Source organism: Pinus tabuliformis, chromosome 5_2 (genome assembly GCF_031772625.1).
Source record: "Pinus tabuliformis cultivar Carrire ecotype Pingquan chromosome 5_2, CPIR1, whole genome shotgun sequence".
Classification (NCBI taxonomy): domain Eukaryota; kingdom Viridiplantae; phylum Streptophyta; class Pinopsida; order Pinales; family Pinaceae; genus Pinus; species Pinus tabuliformis.
The window spans coordinates 276,679,704-276,686,143 of record NC_142306.1 but is presented as its reverse complement, the minus strand read 5'-3'; the positions used below and the strand labels follow the sequence as shown (position 1 = coordinate 276,686,143).

Sequence of the window (6,440 nt, the reverse complement as noted above, 5' to 3'; positions counted from 1 at the left end):
AATTGCAATGATGATGTTATAGCCTTCATCATAGTCTCTAATGATAAGTACTATGGAGGATATGTTGTCTGGTTCAATTCATCCATGGATGAAAATACAATGAATTAACTAGCCATCAAATTTGACACCATAATTCAGATTTCATTTCTATGAAAAGTGATAGATTTTTAAGAGATAGATGTGAAGAAACTTCTTGTGCCTTTAATTTTATATAGTCATATTCCAGAGCTGGTTATACGAGAAATATCGAAGAAAGTGTTGTTGAAGATGAACATTTAAGCATTATTGTCTATGTAAAACACTCGGGGTCTTTATATTTGTTGTTAGTGGTAGGAAAAACGATATTTTTCACAACATTTTGTCTACCTAGTTATTTTAAGCAAAATCTAGGAGAGATTTTAAAAACATGAGTTTAAATTGTTTAATAAATTTGAGTGCCCTAGGGGTTTTGGGTTTTTCAAGGTTTTGAATGCATTTATGCATTAAAAAATGCATTTTACACAATAAAAATAAAAATAAAATAAAATAAAATTAACAACCTTGTTTGAAATTGTATCATTGATTTGGATCAAAAAGTTATTTCCTAACTTAAACTAAGCCATTTAAAAATATGAACATTTAAGAAGAAATAAATACCCACTCAAACTATATATAAATAATTTTCCAATATAAAAAATATTGCATATTTAAATATTCACTTCTTCATTTAATTGAAATCATGATTCAAAAGCTAATTAAATTTAACAGTACATTCCAAAATCTAGTGTATCTTAGTACACATTTATAATTTATGAATTCACACTTGTATAATATCCTCATTGAGTGATATGAATTTTTGTTTTTTATTCTAAACTGAATTCAATACAAATTTTAGTGAGATTGTAATATCTAAATTGTATTTTCGAAAGTAAAAATGAATTTGTATTTTGGAATGTAAAAATAAATTTGTAATTAAGAAATTTTAAAATATACAAAATTCTTCAGCATTTGTATAAAAAATTATATATTCACATTTATTCTAAAAAATATAAAAAACTTAAATAAACTTAACTGTTTGCCTTTACTCTTATTCTTTTAATATCCAAAATATTACAAAATCAATAACTACCATTATATAAACTTAATAACTTAAAACCATAATCTTTCCAATTAAGATCTAACCCAACCAAACACAAAAATAAATCAATTAGACTTTAGATTCCGAACAAAAACTCTCCACCCAAAAATGCTGACGAGAAAATGGCCAAAAGGTCCATTCGCATTCAATTGATTCTCGATTCCAAAATAATTCTATTGCCCGGGCAAGCATTCACTGTGCTGCGTTGACATGGAATATTTTGGGATATTCTGGATGCTTTGCAGCAATTATAAATATTGCTCGCAGGGAACTGAGGTTTACAGGTAACGTTTCAATTCCTTTGTGGGGATTAGTTTCTGCATGCTCATTGGTTTGATTATCGTATATATAGGGCGACATAGTTTATTCAGCAGCTAGGTGCCCTGTGCAGTGTGGTATTTAGAATTTTTTCCATGTGCAATTGTGTGTCCTGAATACTTCGGACTGTGTCTTGCCTCAGCTTTGCTACCTACTGACTAGCAAAACTTAGAAAAAAAAGCGCGACGAAGGCGTAAATTTGTTTTCTATAATTAGTCTCTTTGGCTTGGAAGGAAAACAAAATGAAAGAGAAAATTTAGGTATTCTGTGGTAACGATGAGTACAGAAATGTAGCAGAGATATTGAGAGAAGCCTTTAGCTTGTTCTCAACGAATAAAAACACGGGAATTTATAATTTTGATTGGATTGTCGCACTGGAATTTCATGGATTCTGAGAATAGTACTCCCATTCAATCTGTGTCGTCAACTCCAGGGGCTCCTCTCTTCGGCTCCAAGTACAAGAATCGTGTCTCGCATGAGAAACCGTTATTTTATGGGCCCAACTGTTTTACTCTTAAAATTGATCGCTGCAATTGTGGGCCTCCGGAGGTTTGGAGGAAGGCCGAGCCTTTTTTTCAACGCCCTTCAGTAATTTCGCTCTGCAGAAAGGTATATTGTTGACATTTTTCCTTTGAAATCTCATCACTCTGAATTTCGTGTATCCTCTTGTGTATGTATGCACGAAGTGGATTCGTCTGTCTCATTAATTTTCCAACTGGCACTGTCTTTAGGTTGTATGATTATCCGTTTTGCAGGCATGTGTCATTAGAGTTAAGATTATCCCTTTGCAAATATGTGCAAGAGGAGCTTGAGTAGCAAACTTTTCTACCCCAGTTGAAATTTGGTAACGTTGGAAGGTTAATCAGACGGGAATTCAGTTTGGTTGGAGTTTTCATGATCGTTTGTAGTGGTTTAAAATAGTTAATGGCATTTGTTTCAGTTTAACTTTTGAGTTACTCGTGATAGTATTTTGATTGAAATTTTGGTAATAGTATTTGATAGCTTTGCAGATGTGTAAGAATAGTTAATTACTAGAGTTTTTTTTTTTATACATTTTGGATGTATGATTTAAGTAATTTAGATAAAAAGATGGTTTAAAATAATTAATATTTAGATTAGTTGGTTTTTTTCAACTCACTGATTTGTAATCTTGTTAATCTAGTATTTTTTTATATCTGTAAATTCTTGCACCACTATATTTTTGTGGGTCTATTGTCTATCCTTTTTTAGAGTGTTACTATTATATTTATGTAGGTTTATTAAATGTCTTACTTTCCTCTCAATAGATACTATTAAACCTGGAATTTTTTTAGTTTACATGAACTACCTTAATAATATCAAAATAATTTATTTATGAAACAGTAAATTATTTTATATTTTTATTTCAAACTAAAATAAATTTAAAAATAAACTATATTTAATTGATTCTGTTTTTTGTTTCTATTTTTATTTTTATTTTTAAATTTAATTGATAATTATTATAATTATAATTTTTTATTATTAATTTAATATTAATATCCATCCCTAAATTAAAATCTCTTGCATCATCTCAATAAACATGCATTTAAAATAATATATATTAAATAAATATTTAATCATATAACAGTAAATTTTATTTCAGTTGACTATTGAACCCTAATTAAATATTAAATACATATTAAAAGAATATATTTGAACAGGTTTATGGTAATTAAAAAATTATAAATTTATAATTAAAAATAAAAAAATAATATAACTGTATTTATTATTTATAATATATATTTTAATGGTCACATTAATATATCTATATATATATATATATATATATATATATAATTATTATAATTATCATAATAATAATAATAATAATATAATATTCAAATGATAATATTGTAAAATTAACTATTTTAAATAATTATAATAATTATAAAATATTTATAATTCCTTTAAAATTTATTAAATATTTGATAAAAATAAAATAAAATATATTAATTTATAATAATTTTCTACACCATTTATTTAATAACAGAAGCTAAAACGAATTTAAGGTATAATTATTTATAATTTATATTTTCCAAAAATTACTATATACTATTTGAAATTACTAATTAGTTTGTGTTTTATAAACTTACTTATTTATATAACTATGTAATTCATATCTTTTAAAATTATCTAGAAAGTTAGATTATATCTTTACAATTAGTCATATAAACTACTTATGTTTTATATAAATTGAAATAGAGTTAAATATTAAATTATGATAAAATCAAAATAATTGAAGTAAATTAACATGAATTTATTTATTTATTGCAATTAATAATTGAAGTAAATTAACATAAATTTATTTATTTATTACAATTTCATAGATATTTAAGGCAAACGTTTTCTTGTGTATAAAGCGTTCCCAAAAACGAAAACCTGGTTAACCTTTTCAAAGAATTTTGATGTTTGATGTAGGCATGCCATGTAGTTTTGAAGGAGAAGTTTTTAAGAATTAGAAGTGAAATTATATGTATGTATTATATATATGTATACACTTTATAAGTTTTTCCTTGTTAGTTCGTTGCAGAGACGAAGTATATATATATAACAAGACGATAAAATGTATCTATGCTGTGATAGTTTAGGAAATATGCTGCCTCATCGTGGATTTGGTAGGGTTCACAAATGAACCGTTTAGGACTGATGTCATTGAGAAGTGAAATAACGCGTAATTTAAATTTTCCTCTGTTTGAATTGAAGGTTGCCTCAGAATTCCTAGGAACATTCATTCTCATATTTGCAGCAGCTGGCACATCTGTTGTGGACGAAAAGACTGGAGGCAAATTAGCCCTCGTGGGTCTGGCTGCATCTGCTGGTCTGGTGGTTACAATTGTTATATTCTCAACGGGCCACTATCTGGAGCGCATGTTAATCCGGCTGTTACCATTGCCTTCGCTTCATTCCGGCATTTTCCGTGGACTCAAGTTTGTTCCTCACATTACAAGCATAAAATTTATTCAAATTTATCGAAAATTGTACAATAGTATCCTCTTGTATTTCCGTTTCCGAGCAACAATGTCAAAATCGTTAGTGTCCTTAGTTTAGGTATTACAACTTCGAAAGAAGTTCCATAGTCATGCACAGTTTTCGGTTTTATGATAACCTAATGTAACTTAAGACTGTCTGAGTTTATGTAAGTTGTAGATTGTATCATTACAGATTTCAGTATTCTATGGACATGGAGTAAAATCAAGTGGATTCACCTATATACAGATATTGTTAAATTGCATTAAAAAATATTGAATATGTTTTTTACTCTGCTTTAAAATGATTAGATACCCAAATCTGTAATCAATACATGTTCATAAGTGTTAGATGCACTGAATCTATACTGAAAATAGATTTAATATATCTATTAGACATAGTAAACATGTAATAGAAATTCTAATTTTTTGGGCATGTGAGAGTTAGTTCAATGTAGAAGAGTTAGTTAATTAAGTCAAGTGAAGTGACTGAGTTAAGTTAAAGTCAAATTTAGAGTATGTATATGTTGAGTTATTTTGAATGACTAGCTAGTCCAAAAAGCTTAAATAACCTTAACTTAATTCAATTCACTGTAATAATCTAATCCAATTTAGTTGATGAGTAGAAAATAGAAAAGTAACGCCTTTTGTTATTATTTTGTATATCCAATTTTTATTTCCTCTCCTCTGCCTTTCCAACAATTTGCAATCAATACCAAATATTTCCAATAAATGGCAATCAATACCATGTAGAAATAATGATAAATATTCAATATTATATCCTCACCTTCCCTCATTCACAGGTACCCGCATACATAGCAGCACAAGTGTTGGGGTCTATCTGTGCATCGTTAACACTGAAGGGAATATTCAATCCATTCATGAACGGTGGAGTGACGGTTCCAGCCGGATCCTACTCTCAGGCATTCTCATTGGAGCTCATCATCACATTCATTCTCATGTTCGTGGTCATAGCCGTCTCTACCGACACCCGTGCAGTTAAATTCTTCAGATTACTGCCCTTCTCTTTTAATACACAATTTCGTTTTCATGTGATGGATTGTAATTTTGTGTTTGAAACCATGTATGTATTTATTATTTAATTAGGGTTCAATAGTCAACTGAATTTGGTTTAAATGGCAGTGAGTATGACAAATTATCATTAACAGTTTTTTTTTAATTGTGCCGTAGGTCGGTGAATTGGCCGGAATAGCAGTGGGCGCTACCGTGATAGTTAACAACTTTATTTCAGGGTAATAAGAATGATATTATAATAATCATTATTACATATCAATTATTGATAATGATGTGTTTTTTATTTATGTGATTGAAACTCGTCAAGCTACTCTATTCCTTTATTCAAATGAAGTGAAATGTTTGAATTTTTTCCATTGACCAGGCCCTACACTGGAGCGTCCATGAATCCAGTACGAAGTCTTGGCCCTGCAGTTGCCTCTGGAAACTTCAAGGCAATCTGGGTGTACATCGTAGCTCCCATAACAGGAGCATTACTCGGTGCTTTTGCATACAGTGTGATTCGTCAGAATGACAACCCAGACGAGGAGAGAACGGCCCATTAGGGGATCAACGGATGAATGATGACCTAATAATATAAAATATAAATCGGTGTGCCTATTTAAGTGTGCGTGTTTGACTGTGAGAAGTTATTAAAAGCTATATCTAAAGGTATAGATGATGATAACATTAAAAAATAAAACAAAATGATAGGAAAAACCAGTGTAAACCGTCTGTAAAAGGTAGTTCGAATGGCGGGTAGTGTTGTTAAAATAAGTACTGTTATAATAATAGTTTAATTTTACCATTAATATTAATATTACTTATATATTAAATTGGTGTGTTAAATATGGCTGTAAGTTTAAAATTGTTTGTTTATATTGTTGATTGGGCTTAATTGACCTGAGTGGGTGAAATTTTTTCATTCCTTTACCAGATTTAATTTTAAAATCACGTTGTTTTTATAATGAGTAATTTTTTTCCTAAATATGTATGTGATATGGAAT

The 6,440-nt window shown here is 28.9% G+C and overlaps 1 pseudogene; it reads left to right on the top strand.

Annotated features, from left to right (window-relative positions):
• Positions 1–1,819: 1,819 nt before the first annotated feature.
• LOC149158588 (putative aquaporin NIP5-1) lies at positions 1,820–5,999 on the top strand (annotated as a pseudogene).
• Positions 6,000–6,440: the final 441 nt, after the last annotated feature.